We start from the raw sequence: 15,738 nt of genomic DNA on the forward strand, positions 1-15,738 counted from the left end.
CTCAGCCTCCCAAAGTGCTGGGATTATAGGCATGAGCCACTGTGCCAAGCCAGTATTTATTTATTTAGAGACAAAGTCTTGCTCTGTCGCCCAGGGTGGAATGTAGTGGTGTGATATCAGCTCACTGCAAACTCTGCCTCCCAGGTTCAAACAATTCTCCTGCCTCAGCCTCCCAAGTAGCCGGGATTACAGGCATGCACCATCACCCCCAGCTAGTTTTTGTATTTTTAGTAAAGACGGGGTTTAGTCCAGTTGGCCAGACTGGTCTCGAACTCATGACTTCAAGTGGAGAGTGAGGCCGGGCGCGGTGGCTCACACCTGTAATCCCAGCACTTTGGGAGGCCAAGGCGGGTGGATCACGAGGTCAAGAGATCGAGACCATCCTGGTCAACATGGTGAAACCCCGTCTCTACTCAAAATACAAAAAATTAGCTGGGCATGGTGACGCATGCCTGTATTCCCAGCTACTCGGGAGGCTGAGGCAGAAGAATTGCCTGAACCCAGGAGGCGGAGGTTGCGGTGAGCCGAGATCGCCCCATTGCACTCCAGCCTGGGTAACAAGAGTGAAACTCTGTCTCAAAAAAAAAAAAAAAAAAGTGGAGAGTGAGGATCACGTTGTCACATGTTCACTATGTCTCCCATGCTCTGTGAGAGTCCTTCAATTCTAGCGTTCTCTATCTCAGTGACTCCCATCCCTAGTGAACCTAGTAGTGCTGATCACAGAGTAGAAACACAGACTTTATTTTACTTTATTGAAAATCAATATATCAACAGCATCGTAAGAGGGGGATGAAAGAGTAAAAAGGAAAGAAAAAAATGAAAAATCAGTCTATCTTATCTTTGTCTGATGGGAAGGAAGCAGCAGCAGCCTTTATTTATTCAACTAACTATTTTTTGAGACAGTCTTACTCTATTGCCTGGACTGGAGTGCAGTGGTGTGATCACGGCTCACTGCAGTCTTGACCTGCTGAGCTTAAGCAATCCTCCTGCCTCAGCCTCTTAAGTCACTGGGTCTACAGGTGCACCACCACACTGGGCTAATTTTCTGTTGTTGGTGTTGTTGGTAGTGTCTGTTTGTTTGTTTGTTTTCTGAGACAGAGTTTAGCTCTTGTTGCCCGGGCTGGCGTGCAATGGCATGATCTCGGCTCACCACAACCTCCGCCTTCCAGGTTAGAGAGATTCTCCTGCCTCAGCCTCCTGAGTAGCTGGGATTACTGTCATGCATCGCCACACCCAGCTAATTTTTTGTACTTTTAGTAGAGATGGGGTTTCTCCATGTTGGTCAGGCTTGTCTGGAACTCCCAACCTCAGGTGATCCTCCCGCCTCAGCCTCCCAAAGTGTTGGGATTACAGGTGTGAGCCACCACCCCTGGCTGTTTTAGTTTTTCGAGATGGAGTCTTACTCTGTAGCCCAGGCTGGAGTGCAGTGGCATGATCGTGGCTCACTGCAACCTCGGCCTCTCAGGTTCAAGTGATTCTCCTGCCTCAGCCTCCTGAGTAGCTGATGTTATAGCCTCCTGCCACCGCACCTGGCTAATTTTTGTATTTTTTAGTATAAACAGGTTTTACCATGTTGGCCAGGCTGGTCTCAAATTCCTGACCTCAGGTGATCCACTGGCCTCAGCCTCCCAAAGTGCTGGGATTACAGGCATGAGCCACTTCCCCAGTGGCTAATTGTTTTAAATTTTTGTGTAGAGTTGGGTTCTTGCTATGTTGCCCAGGCTAATTAATATTTATCAAAAATATTGTATATAGGCCGGGCACGGTGGCTCACGCCTATAATTCCAGCACTTTGGGAGGCCGAGGCTGGTGGATCATGAGGTCAAGAGATCGAGACCATCTTGGTCAGCATGGTGAAACCCCGTCTCTACTAAAAATACAAAAAATTAGCTGGGCACGGTGGCGCATGCCTGTAATCCCAGCTACTCAGGAGGCTGAGGCAGGAGAATTGCCTGGACCCAGGAGGCAGAGGTTGCGGTGAGCCAAGATTGCACCAATACACTCCAGCATGGGAAGTGAGCCAAGATCGTGCCACTGCATCTAGCCTGGGGGACAGAGTGAGACTCCATCCCAAAATTAAAATAATTAGGTTAGGAATGGTGAAGTCTAATCTGTTCATTTGTAAAATGAGGGTTGTGAGTCAGGAGCAGTTGCACATGCTCTGGCTGGGCTCTAGAGTAGACAAACGTCTTTCATTTGCAGTTCAGCCTTCTTTCCTTTGTATTATCATGGTTATAGATTTAGCAACACACTAGTGTGACCCAGGCAGGCCTTCTTGTTTTATTATATATATTGGTCTGTCTTGTTAGAACTAGATTATAAAATCATGTCTTTTCTCATTCCATGTTCTGATTATGTTGTTAATGGGGATATCTGTATTGCCATGTATGTGACACTCAGTTGTATAAGGTGGGTGAAACATCTTAGAATGGAAGAAAATCTTTTTTTTGTTTGTTTTAGGTGGAGTCTCACTCTGTCACCCAGGCTGGAGTGCAGTGACATAGTCTCAGCTCATTGCAACCTCCACTTCCCAGGTTCAAGCAACTGTCCTACCTCAGCCTCCTGAGTAGCTGGGATTACAGGTGCACACGTCCATGGTTGGCTAATTTTTATATTTTTAGTAGAGATGGGGTTTCACACCATGTTGGTCAGGCTGGTTTTTTTTTTTTGAGGCAGAGTTTCGCTCTTGTTACCCAGGCTGGAGTGCAATGGCACAATCTCGGCTCACCGCAACCTCCGCCTCCTGGGTTCAGGCAATTCTCCTGCCTCAGCCTCCTGAGTAGCTGGGATTACAGGCACGCACCACCATGCCCAGCTAATTTTAGTATTTTTAGTAGAGATGGGGTTTCACCATGTTGACCAGGATGGTCTTGATCTCTTGACCTCCTGATCCACCCCCCTCAGCCTCCCAAAGTGCTGGGATTATAGGCTTGAGCCACTGCGCCCGGCAAGGTCAGGCTGGTCTTGAACTCATGACCTTGTGATCCACCAGCCTTGGCCTCTCAAAGTGCTGGGATTATAGGTGTGAGCCATCATGCCTGGTGGAAGGAAATCTTACATAAGAGTGGGAACTTTGTCATCAGACAGCCCTGAGTTGAGATTCTATTTAGTAGCTGTGTAATCCTGAGCATACTATTTAACTATGCTAAACCCGGCTGGGCATGGTGGCTCATGCCTGTAATCTCAGCACTTGGGAGGCTGAGGCTGATGCATCACGAGGTCAGGAGATCAAGATCAACCAGACCAACACGATGAAACCCCATCTCTAGTAAAATACAAAAAATTAGCCAGATGTGGTGGCACATGCCTGTAGTCCCAGCTACTTGGGAGGCTGAGGCAGCGGAATCGCTTGAACCTGGGAGGAGGAAGTTGCAGTGAGCAGAGATCACGCCACTGCACTCCAGCCTGGCAACAGAGTGAGAGTCCATCTCAAAAAGAAAGAAGAAAAAAACTGTGCTAAGCTCAAGTTTCTCCCAATCTGTGAAAATAGGGAAAATAGCACCTATCAAGTAGAAGCATTAGATGGATTAGTACCTGAAACATACTAAGATAGAGGTGTTCATTCAACCTCTCACTGTTAAAAATTTGAGTATCTTTCAGGTAAATCACAAAAAGGAGTATATTTGGCTGTTAAGAGTTAGTATAGCTGAGCACAGTGGCTCGCGTCTATAATCCCAGCACTTTGGGAGGCAGACGCAGGTGGATCATGAGGTCAGGAGTTCGAGAAAAGTCTGGCCAAGTTGGTGAAACCCCATCTCTACTAATAACATGAAAATTAGCCTGATGTGATGGTGGGTGCCTATAATCCCAGCTACTGAAGAGGCTGAGACAGGAGAATTGCTTGAACCCAGAAGGCACAGGTTGCAGCGAGTCAACATCTAGCCACTGTACTCCAGCCTGAGTAACAGAGCAAGACTCCATCTCCAAAAAAAAAAAAGAGAGAGTTCGTATATCACTTGATAAATAAATGAAACTCCAGGCTATAAGCTATAATGTAATAGTTTCCTCTAAAATATCCTTTCCTGACTGGGCACAGTGACTAACCCCTGTAATCCCAGCACTTTGGGAGGCCAAAGCAGGCAGACCACCTGAGCTCAGGAGCTCCAAACCAGCCTGGACAACATGCTGAAATCCCATTTCTACTAAAAAAATACCCAAATTAGCCAGGTATGAGAGGTGCATGCCTATTATCCTAACTACTCAGGAGTCTGAGGCAGGAGAATTGCTTGAACCTGGGAGGCAGAAGTTGCAGTGAGCTGAGATCATGCCACTGCACTCCAACCTGGGCAACAGAGCAAGACTCCACCTCAAAAATAAATAAATAAATAAAATATCCTTTCTTTTCACTCCTCCCCCCTCCTTTTTTTTTTTTTTAAATGCTGACTACTCTTCCAGCATTTTATTTTATTTATTTTGGAGACAGGTTCTTGCTCTGTGGCCCAGACTGCAGTGCAGTGGCACGGTGATAGCTCACTGCAGCCTCGACTTCCTGGGCCCAACTAATTCTCCCACCTCAGTCTCCTGAGTAGCTGGGATTGCAAGCATGCTTTTTTTTTTTTTTTTTTTAGTGGCCTGTCAGCACAGCATAATTTGGTTTTGTTTTTTTATTTTTAGTAGAGACAGTGGCAGGTAGAGTGTCTCACTATGTTGCCCAAGCTGGTCTTAAACTCCTGAGCTCAAAAGATCCTCCAACCTCAGCCTCCCAAAGTGTTGGAATTATAGGCATGAGCCACTGTGCCTGGTCTCTTTTCATTCTTGTTCAATCCTACACATTCAGCTGGGCACAGTGGCTCATACCTGTAATCCCAGCACTTTGGGAGGCCAAGGCAGGCAGATTGCTTGAGCTCAGAAGTTTGATACCAGCCTGGGCAACATGGTAAAACTCTACCTCTACAAAAAATACAAAAAAATTCGCCTGGCATGGTGATACAAGCCTGTAGTCCCAACTACTTGTGGGGGCAGGGATCTGAGGCAGGATTGCTTGAACCTCAGGAGGTCAAGGCTGCAGTGAGCTGGGATGGTGCCACTGCACTCCAGCCTGGGCTGCAAAATGAGACCCTGTCCTTTTTTTTTTTCCCCCCGCCAAAGGCTGAGTTGAAAGAGACCCTGTCTTTAAAAAAAAAAAATAAATCCTACACATTCCTGTTTCAGTACACAAGTTTCTCATCCTTTCCAAAGACAACATTCGTTCACATTAATCCTTTTATTAAAATGTTATCAAGTGCTTTTTATAACATAAAACACAAAGATTAGTGAGATACAAATCATAACCCTAAATTGCTTACAGTCTTTTGAGGAAAACAGGAACTTTAAAAAGTATTCCAGGCTGCATGAGGTTGCTCATGCCTGTAACCCCAGCTCTCTGGGGGGCTGAGGTGGGTGGATCACGAGGTCAAGAGATCAAGACTATCCTGGCTAACCTGGTGAAACCCCATCTGTACTAAAAATACAAAAATTCACTGGCAGTGGTGGTATATGCCTATAGTCCCAGCTACTCAGGAGGCTGAGGCGGGAGAATTGCTTGAACCCGGGAGGCAGAGTCTGCAGTGAGCTGAGATCACGCTGCTGCACTCCAGCCTGGCGACAGATCGATACTCCCTCTGTCTCAAAAAAGAAGGAAAAAAAAGGTATTTCAATATAAGATAATGAATGTTGTAAGAAGGGTGATCACAGGCTGCGGCAGGAACCGAGTTGGGGGCTGGGACCTAACTCAGTATTTGTAAGGTGGTGGTGATTTAAAGAAAAGGCTTCCGGGACTCCATGTTTGTGTCCCCTTCCAGGAGCACTCCCTTTGTGGAAGCATCTTTCTCGCTCCTGGATTTCCCCTCTGGAATCCCCTTCCACATACTCTCACGGAAGCCTGTCTTCCCCTCCTAAATGTCGTCTCTATTTCCTTCCACTCAGTGTGGAAGCTGCTTTCCTCTCTTGGATTCCATCTTTCTGGATTCTCTCACTCTGTGTGAGAGTTAGCTCTTTCACCTCCTGTTTCTCTTTCTCGATCTCTAAATAAATCACTTTCTACCAAAAAAAAAAAAAAATGCTTCCCTGAGGAAATAATGCTTGACTTAACTAGTCTGGAAATATTCATGGGAGAAAGGACATTCTAGGCAAAGGCATAACGTGCAATGAGGGAAGAGGAAGTCCTGTATATGCAGGTTATTTGTTATGGCCAGAACTTACACGTGTGGGGAAGTAGCAAGAAATGAGACCAGACGTATAGACAAGAGCTCACGATTACAAGCTTCTGCTAAGGACTGTGAATTGTACCCTGTAAGCCAGTGGCTTCCAAAGTGGCTTGGCAGAAAGACTGTACAAACCTCTGTCATTACCAGTTGCAATAGCTGACAAAACTTTCTTTTTTCTCTTCTTTCTTTTTCATCTTCGTTTGTAACCCGACCCCACCATCTTTTTTTTTTTTTTTTTTTTTTTCTGAGATGGAGTTTCGCTCTTGTTACCCAGGCTGGAGTAAAATGGTGTGATCTCGGCTCACTGCATCCTCCACCTTCCTGGTTCAAGCAATTCTGCCTCAGCCTCCCGAGTAAATGGGATTACAGGTATGTGCCAGCATGCCCAGCTAATTTTGTATTTTTAGTAGAGATGAGGTTTCCCCATGTTGGCCAGGCTGGTTTCAAACTCCTGGTCTCAGGTGATCCACCCACCTTGGCCTCCCAAAGTACTGGGATTACAGGCGTGAGCCACCGCACCCAGCTGTAACTCCTACTTTTTAATCTTCATTTAATCTTCAATGTCTTGGCACAGATTCCTGGCACTTGAAGTACAAGGTTTCAGGTGCACTGGTTTCTCGGTGTTAAGGCAAAGAAAGGGCAGTTGAAGTTCTAGTTTCCAAATTGCAAAGCTGCTTGGATCCCATTTGTGGTTTGCGACACAATTTAGTAACAGCCAACACTTACAGAGCACCTCCCAGCACATGGTGCTAAGTGCTATTATTTCAATTACCTCCCTTACTCTTCACAATACCCTATGAAAGAATACTATTATTGTCATGATTTTTAAGAATAAAAAGCTGTTATTTAAACGGTTGAATAATCAGCCCAAGTTCAAATAGCGAGTAAATGCTGGGATCAGAGTTTGAGCTCCTGTAGTCTGAGTGCACAGCTGCCTGTTCCTCACTTCCCCACCTGGTCACTCTGTCCTCTTTCAAAAACCTCGGGTCCTTTGGACTCATTCTTCTCTCTGCCTACACTCCCAGCTACCACAGCTTTTCAGAATCACCTGCTGGTGTCCAATTCTGTCCCCTTTCATTCACTAAAGGTTTTGGCTCCTTTCTGTCTTCTTTGCAGAATTTTTTCTTTTCTTCTTCTTCTTTTCTTTTTTTGAGACAGAGTCTTGCTGTTGCCCAGGTTGGAGTGCAGTGGCACAATCTTGGCTCACTGCAACCTCCACCTCCCAGGTTTAAGCGATTCTCCCGCGTCAGCCTCGAGTAGTTAGGATTACAGGTCTGTGCCAACTTGTCTGGCTAATTTTTTATATTTTTAGTAGAGACAGGGTTTCACCATGTTGGCCAGGCTGGCCTCAAACTCCAGGCCTCAAGTGATCTGCCTGTGTCGGCCTCACGAAGTGCTGGGATTACAGGTGTGAGCAACCACATCTGGCTAAGTTTTCTATTTTTAGGAGAAACGAGGTTTTACCATGTTGGCCGGAGTAGTCTCGAACTCCTGATCTCAAGTGATCCTCCCTCCTTGGCCTCCCAACACGTTGGGATTACAGGCATGAGCCACCGTGCCTGGCCTTTTTGCAGCTTTTATTTACTCCAGTCTGTCCATCTTCCCCATCCACGCTCACGCACTCCTCCTTCCCCTTCACCTCCCTCCTCACCCAGCTTAGGTTCCATGATCCCCCATTCTAATCGCTCTTTTGCAAATACCTTCAACTCCCTTACACTTCCCTTTGTCTGTCATTACTAAAGCTGGGTGTGGTGGCTGACATCTGTAACCACAGCACTTTGGGAGGCCGAGGCAGGGGGATTACAAGGTCAGGAGTTTGAGACCAGCCTGCCCAATATGGTGAAATCCTGTCTCTACCAAAAATACAAAAATTAGCTGGGCGTGCCTGTAATCCCAGCTACTCAGAAGTCTGAGGCAGGAGAATCACTTGAACCGGGGAGGCAGAGGTTGCAAGTGAGCAGAAATTGCAACACTGCACTCCAGCCTGGGCGACAGAGTGAGACTTCATCTGAAAAAAGCACAAAAGAACAAAAATTTAAAAAAAAAAAAAAAAAAGAACAAAACAACAAGAAAAACAAGCCCAACCCTGATTAAACCTAACTTTCCATCTCTTCTGGAGAAACAGGCATGTGTAGGCCAGGTGCGGTGGCTCACGCCTGTAATCCCAGCACTTTGGGAGGCAGAAGTGGGTGGATCACCTGAGGTCAGATGTTCAAGACCAGCCTGGCCAACATGGTGAAACCTTGTCTCCACTAAGAATACAAAAAATTAGCTGGGAGTGGTGGTGGTCACCTGTAATCCCAGCTACTCAGGGAGGCTGAGGCAGAAGAATTGCTTGAATCCGAGAGGCAGAGGTTACAGTGAGGCAAGATCATGTCATGCCACTGCACTCCAGCCTGGGCAACAGCGCAAGATTCAGTCTAAAAAAACAAAAACAAAACACTTCTCTTTATCTGTCATGTAAAAATACAAAAAATATACAAAAGTAAAAGGTGCAAAACCAGATTCCTCCCTGATCTCACGTTCTCCTATGGTTATATTTTTCTGCTGTTCTTAACAAACACAATTTCTCAAATATGTCTCTACTTTTTCCATCTCCAAATTAGTGTTCAACCATTCCAATCTGTCCCCTCTACTTCACGGACCTGCATCTGCAAGGTATGTACCGGCTCCTACATTTTTTTTTTCTGATATGGAGTCTTGCTCTGTTACCCAGGCTGGAGTGCAGCAGCGCCATCTTGGCTCACTTCAACCTCTGCCTGCCAGGTTCAAGCAATTCTCAATTTCAGCCTCCTCATAGCTGGGATTACAGGGGCCTGCCACCACACTTAACTAATTTTTTGCATTTTTGGCAGAGATGCGGTTTCACCATCTTGGCAGGCTGGTCTTGAACTCCTGACCTCGTGATCCACCCGCCTCGGCCTCCCAACGTGCTGGGATTACAGGCGGCTCCTACATTGTTAATGCAACAAGCACATCTCTGTTCTCATATTCTTTGCTGTCTCAGTAACACTGAAGACAGCTTCCCACTTTTCCCTTCTTGAAGCATTCTCGTTTCTTGGCTTTCAGATGCCACCCTCTCCTGGTTTTCCCTTTCTTCACTCCATTTCCTTTTTTAGAGATTTCACCTCTGTATGTGGAAGTTTCTCAGGGTTGAGTCCTGGACCTTTTTCTCCTGCTGCATTTTCTTGGGTGATCCCATCAATTCTTTTTGAGGCAGAGTCTCGCTCTAGTCACCCAGGCTGGAGTGCAGTGGTGCCATTTCAGCTCACTGCAACCTCTGCTTCCTGGGTTCATGTGATTCTCCTGCTTCAGCCTCTGGAGTAGTGGGGACTACAGGTGTGTGCCACTATGCCCAGCTAATTTTTGTATTTTTAGTAGAGATGGGGTTTTGCCATGTTGGCCATGCTGGTTTCAAACTCCTGACCTCAAGTGATCTTCCTGCCTTGGCCTCCCAAAGTGTTGGGGTTACAGGCAGGAGCCACTGTGCCTGTCCTGAACCCATCCAGTGTTTAAATACCATCTGTACTGACTGATGACTCTGTATGGCTTTAAATACTGTCTGTACTGATGACGCTCAAAATTTCATCTCTAGGCTGGAGTTCTCCCCTGTGTTCCAAGTGCCTATTTGACATCTTCAGTTTCATAACTAGGAACTTCCAATTCTCCAGGGTTTAACTTAAATTTTACATCATTCAAGAGGCTTTTCCTGACTACTCTAAAGCAGCCACCCTCTTCCCTCTCTCCAGTCACTCTGCCTTACATTACCCTGTATTTTTCCTTTGTGCAGTTACTCTAACCATGGCAAATTTTGTTTGTTTATTTAAGATCTACCTCTTGCATTAGATTATAATCTCGTTCACCGGACTTTCACTACTTTCCAAGTGCTGTTCTAAGCACTTTATAAGTCTTATTATTTGATTTACCTATTTTTTTTTTTTTTTTTTTGAGAGGGAGTCTCACTCTGTTTGTCCAGGCTGGAGAGCAGTGTCACCATCTCACCTCACTGCAACCTTTGCCTCCTGAGTTCAAGTGATTCTTCTGCCTCAGCCTCCCGAGTAGCTGGGAGTACAGGCACGGGCCACCATGCCCGGCTGATTTTTGTATTCTAGTAGAGGCAGGGTTTCACCATGTTGGCCAGGCTGGGCTCGAGCTCCTGACCTCAAATGATCCGGCTGCTTTGGCCTTCCAAAGTGCTTGGATTATAGGTGTCAGCCATGGTGCCCCCACCAATATTAACTTACTTTTTTGACTAGCCATATTAAAAGCTTGAAAAATAAAGCAGGTTAATCTCACATTGCTTGTGTTCTATTTTGGTGGAATTCACAGAAGCCAGTGTTTGTAAACTGATTTTCATCTTACAGTTCCACAAGAAATTCCAACATGATTTGGTAATAAGTGCTATTATGTTTCCTATTTATATTTGTTTAAATGTACCCTCAATGCTTATATTTCATATTGAAGGGACACATCTCAACACATTTACTTTTGGAAACTGGTAAGCAGAGGAAATGCTGAAAAAATTCCACCACACCAGAGGGATAAAGAGGTAGGTTTTTTTTTTTTTTTTTGAGATGTAGTCTCGCTCTGTCATCCAGGCTGGAGTGCAATGGTGCAATCTTCGCTCACTGCAATCTCTGCCTTCCGGGTTCCAGTAATTCTCCTGCCTCAGCCTCCTGAGTAGCTGGAATTACAGGTGCGTGCCACCATGCCCGGCTAATTTTTCTATTTTTACTAGACAGGGTTTCATCATGTTAGTTGGGCTGGCCTTGAACTCCTGACTTTGTGATCCGCCCTCCTGAGCCTCCCAAAGTGCTGGGATTACAGGTGTGACCCATCCGCCTGGCCCAAGGAGGGTATTTTTTTTTTTTTAAGTAGCTTAGTGGCTCATACCTGCAATCCCAGCACTTTGGGAGGCCAAGGCAGGCGGATCACCTGAGGTTGGGATTTCGAGAGCAGCCTGACCAACATGGAGAAACCCTGTCTCTACTAAAAATACAAAAATTAGCCAGGCTTGGTGGCGCGCCTGTAATCCCAGCTACTCGGGAGGCTGAGCTGGGAGAACTGTCTGAACATGGGAGGCGGGTCGCACCATTGCTCTTCAGCCTGGACAACAAGAGCAAAACTCCGTCTCAAAAAAACAAAAAAAGCAGCTTAAACTAGGCTAAATTAGTTAAACAGCGGCTTCTAAAAGATCAACCTTGGATTTCCTCATGGACTAGCACACTCCCAGTTCTCTGAGGTCGGGGGCAGAGGCTGTCGTTAATGCTGGTTGGCCTCATTATGATACCTATTTCTTTTCCTTAAACTCAGGATTTGTTTTGCTCTGTAACTGTAATCTCTTTGCCTCGCCTTTGCTTTCTTCTGTGAAGCTGCCACTAGCTAGATTTTAAGTAGAGAGTAGTATCATGTAGTTCTAAATAAAAACTAAATAGTTTAATTCTCTTTTTTCCCCATATAGAACAGTTCTGTCAATCGGAGCAGGCAAAAAGAACAATGAACATTTTTGAGACTTTTCTCAAAAATTCATTTTGAGAATGTATTTTCAGAAAATCATGAAGTTTGAATAATTTTTATTTATTTATTTATTTAGAGACAGAATTTTGATTTTGTTGCCCAGGCTGGAGTGCAATGGCATGATCTCACTCCAGCCTCAGCCTCTCAGATTGAAGTGATTCTCCTGTCTCAGCCTCCTGAGTAGCTGGGATTACAGGCATGCACCATCATGCTCAGCTAACTTTATATTTTTAGTAGAGACAGGGTTTCTACATGTTGGTCCGGCTGGTCTCAAACTCCTAACCTCAGGTGATCTGCCTGCCTTGGCCTCCCAAAGTGCTGGGATTACAGAGGTGAGTCCCTACGCCCAGTCGAAGTTTCAATTATCAGAATGCAAAAATGATGGCCTCTTCAGAGTGATGTGTTTTTTCTAGAGATTACAGGGATATCCCCACATCAGGCTTTTGGTGGTTAGCTTGAGATTTTGAAATAAAATGATAGGCAGCATTTTCAGTTTATGTAAAAGTCTGCATAGAGCCATAGCAAAAATAACTTGGATTTTTGGAGTTAGATTTGAGTAGCATAGAAGATAGTATACTTAGCGGTTTTGTGATACTGAATAAATTAATCTGTGCCTCAATTTTTATAAAATGGGAATTGTCATTAACTAAAATTGCAAATGTAAAATAGCAAATGCTCAACAAAAAGGCTCTCCTCCTCTTTTTTGATTTTAAGTGATTTCCTTTTAACACCTGATTAAAGGCAAAGCTTGACTTGATTTAGGATGAGAAGGATTTATTATATTTATTAACAGAGAGGTAAAGCTTTTTTTTGAGACAGAGTCTCGCTCTGTTGCCCAGGCTGGAGTGCAGGGGCGTGATCTCGGCTCACTGCAACCTCTGCCTGCCAGGTTCTAAGGGATTCTCCAGACTCAGCTTCCTGAGTAGCTAGGATTACAGGCGATCGCCACCTTGCTCGGCTACTTTTGTATTTTTAGTAGAGACGGGGTTTCACCATGTTTGCCAGCCTGGTCTCGAACCCCTTACCTCAGTTGATCCAGCCTCAGTCTCCCAAAGTGCTGAGATTACAGGCGTGAGCCACCGCGCTTGACCACAGGTAAAGCTTCTTTTACTTTTTAATTTTTTTTTCAACTGGGTGCAGGCAGGCTAGGGCAAAGGCGTTAGTGAGGTAAAGCTTCTTAATCAGACAAAATGAGAAAAGGAAACCTTGAAGAGAAGTGTGGGTGGCTATCACCAATATGGTGTTTGGCGGGCACTTCTCATAATTGTTTATCAATGGTGCAAAATAGCAGTATTCATCTTTCTCTTTTACTACCCTTTAAATGATTGACCTATGTGTAGTGTATAAAAATAAGGGTTGTTTTTTTTTTAAAAGACGGGATTTCACCATGTCGGTCAGGCTGGTCTTCAACTCCCGACCTCAGGTGATCTGCCCGCCTTGGCCTCCAAAGTGTTTGGATTACAGGTGTGAGCCACCACGGCCGGCCCAAAATACAGAGTTTAAAAAAAAAAGTTACCGGAAGCAGCAACACAACATGAGAGGATAATTTGCATGCTAAGAGTAAATAAATGGGAAAGCAAACAGTAAATAGAGGCAAGTGGACAAAGGTTGAATAATAGGCAATCTGGACTTCCCTTAGGTATTTGCGGTTGGTAGTAGCTCATTATGTGGGCTTGGACACCAGCTGGGGCCATGCATGTCAAGCAAACGTCAAGACCAGCTCCCCTGGCTCCGGACCAGACAGAGCCACCTACTCAGATCACGTTGGCAGGACCTAGCACTGTTTCAAGATGCATCATTTCAGCAATTCGGGAGGAAATAAGCAGTGTAAACTGATACCCATTTTTAAATTTTTATTATTATTTTTTGCTTTATTTTTGCTGACACCCATTTTTAAAGGTTGGCCTGGGTTCGCATTCAGAAGAAACGTGGACGCTAGCCATTTTTTTTTAAATGGGTGATTTCATTTGATAACTCAGGGAGGTCTTTCCACTGTAATTTTAAAATTTTGCTTGCTAGAACCGAGTACTTTCTAAGAACTGTATGGAAAAAGCGTTGATTCTTCTTCGCCCGGGGTGGCTTTTAAGTCGAACACCTAGAACTGCTTCTGGAAATTCCCCCGCGGGAGTTTCGATGTCTTTCAGGGCACTATAAAAACTAGACCCATTCCTAAGTGACTCCCACCTTCCAAACCAGCCATATTCTCTAGTTTCTCCAGTTTCCAATCTTCTAAATCTTCAACCCCCGAGAATTAGTCCAATCAAACTTTCTCTTCTTAGACCTCTTCCTTACATCCGCATCAGAAAACTCCCATGAAAATCACGTGGCCAAGCTTGTCCTTAATGGCGCTCCGTAACCCTCCTAGTATCTACCGCCCTTCCTTGCCTTCCCTGAGCTCCGCCCCGCCCCATTCGCGCACCCCCTCCCCGCGCGCCCCACAAAGTGCCTGCGCCTGCGCAGCTCCAATTCAGGCGCTTTCCCTTTCCTGGCGACCAATCCACTTCCTGCCTCTGGTCCTAGGAACACTCCACCCCTCCGCTGGGGCCCTGGCTTGAGGTGCTGGTATCGGCCGCCCTACACATTGCCTGTCTGAAAAATTCGCACTTCTCATCGAGTGGGGAATTTGGATGGGTCATTAAGTGGGTAGCACCTCTATGAGCCTTTGCCGCGGACCCACCACCCCAGAGTCAAGCTGAGGGCATCGGCATGCTGCTGGAAGGGCAACCCAGACTGTTTCTAATCGGGCAGTCGCGTGGACCGCCTTTTCCCTCTCGCCTCCCTCCGCCCCGCCCCCACTCGCAGCCCGGCCGCGCTGGTGAGTGGAGGGCGGGAGGGCCGGCGGGCGGAGGGAGGAGGGGGAGCTGAGGGAAGGCGGGCCCTCGGCTGCGAGATACGTGGGGGGAGGGGAGGGGAGAGCCCGAGCGCTGGAGTTGGTGCTGGGAAACCCGGGGCTAATGTTGACAACAGGCTCGAGGTGAGTCCCGGGGAATCCTCCTTCCCCTCGGCTCCAACGATCGGGAGGAAACGGGGCTGGGGGGCACCGGCCTAGACTCCTACTCCCTGGGGGACTCCAGAGGCGACTCCGCACTCCAGCTCTCCGGGGGCGGCGAGCAGTGGAGGGACCGCGGGTCCGGCGTCGTTCTCAGACTCTCTCTGTCCGAAGCTCCCATCAACGCGGGAGCCCCCAGGCCGGGCCAGGCGTGGGGGGCGGTGGAGGAGGTGCCTGCCCCACAAGCCTCGGCCGGGCCTTGGGGCTGGAGGCGGGGAGCCCGTGGTGGAGGGGCGAAGGTGTTCGGGGGCGTGGAGGAGAGCGAGGGGAGGTCGGGGGTAGCTCCTCGAGAGCCGGGAGCGAAGCGAGGGCGAGGAAGTGGGGAGGGCGCTTGTGTGGGAGGATGCGGAGTGAGGAGACCGGCCGGGGAGGCTTCGGTGGCTAGGGAGTGTGGGGCGAGAAGTTGGGGTTGGGGCAGCCATGGTCCGCGAAGGTGACCGTGGATACCCGTGGGAAGGGGAGTTGTGGCGGGGAAGTGTGGTGGGTGTCGCCGTTCCTGCACCACCAGAGCCGGGTTTGTAGGAGAGGTGTGTGTAGGGGAAGGGGTTTGGGTGTATCTGGGGATGGATGGTGGGCATAGGCTGTTTGGGTGATTTCCTTTGAATCACACGAGCTGGTTGATTCTTCTCTTTGCCTTCAGCCCTTCAAGGCTCCCGGCACTCTCTTCTTGCTAGGACTGTTGGACTAAGGAGGTGATCACAGGATATTTGGTCCCAGGTTGGCAGAGCAAAGCCAGCTGGGGTACACGCTGGGGTGATGGGACCTTCAGCTCTCTTGCTCTTCTTAGAGGACTTAAACGACACGAAGTGATGCATCAGACCAAAGTGAAACCTTCGCTGACGCTTTATCTCATTTGCGGTAGTTCATAGGTGTTCTTAACATTGTCAGACTCCATATTTGGGAGCTGGTAAAATTTCTAACAATTCTTAACGAGTCCTTTATACTAAGGATGTTCTTTAAAAAATAAAGTCAAAAACTGGGAGATAG

General features: G+C 46.9%; 1 protein-coding gene across 6 annotated transcripts in view; it reads left to right on the forward strand.

Moving 5' to 3' along the window:
• UPF2 (UPF2 regulator of nonsense mediated mRNA decay) overlaps window positions 1-15,738 on the forward strand; it is a 167,226-nt gene that overhangs the window by 28,351 nt on the left and 123,137 nt on the right. For 3 of the 6 annotated variants that reach the window (XM_035306678.3, XM_008999925.5, XM_035306682.3), the window contains exon 1: window positions 14,547-14,676. The exons of 1 other annotated variant lie outside the window; for it this stretch is intronic. The gene's annotated coding sequence lies outside the window, so the exon portion shown is untranslated. Of the gene's footprint in view, window positions 1-14,231; window positions 14,518-14,546; window positions 14,831-15,738 lie in introns of those variants that run through there. 2 more of the 6 variants (XM_017974057.4, XM_035306680.3) reach the window with 2 other exon arrangements.

The sequence above is a fragment of the Callithrix jacchus genome, chromosome 7, assembly GCF_049354715.1.
Source record: "Callithrix jacchus isolate 240 chromosome 7, calJac240_pri, whole genome shotgun sequence".
Taxonomy (NCBI): Eukaryota; Metazoa; Chordata; class Mammalia; order Primates; family Cebidae; genus Callithrix; species Callithrix jacchus.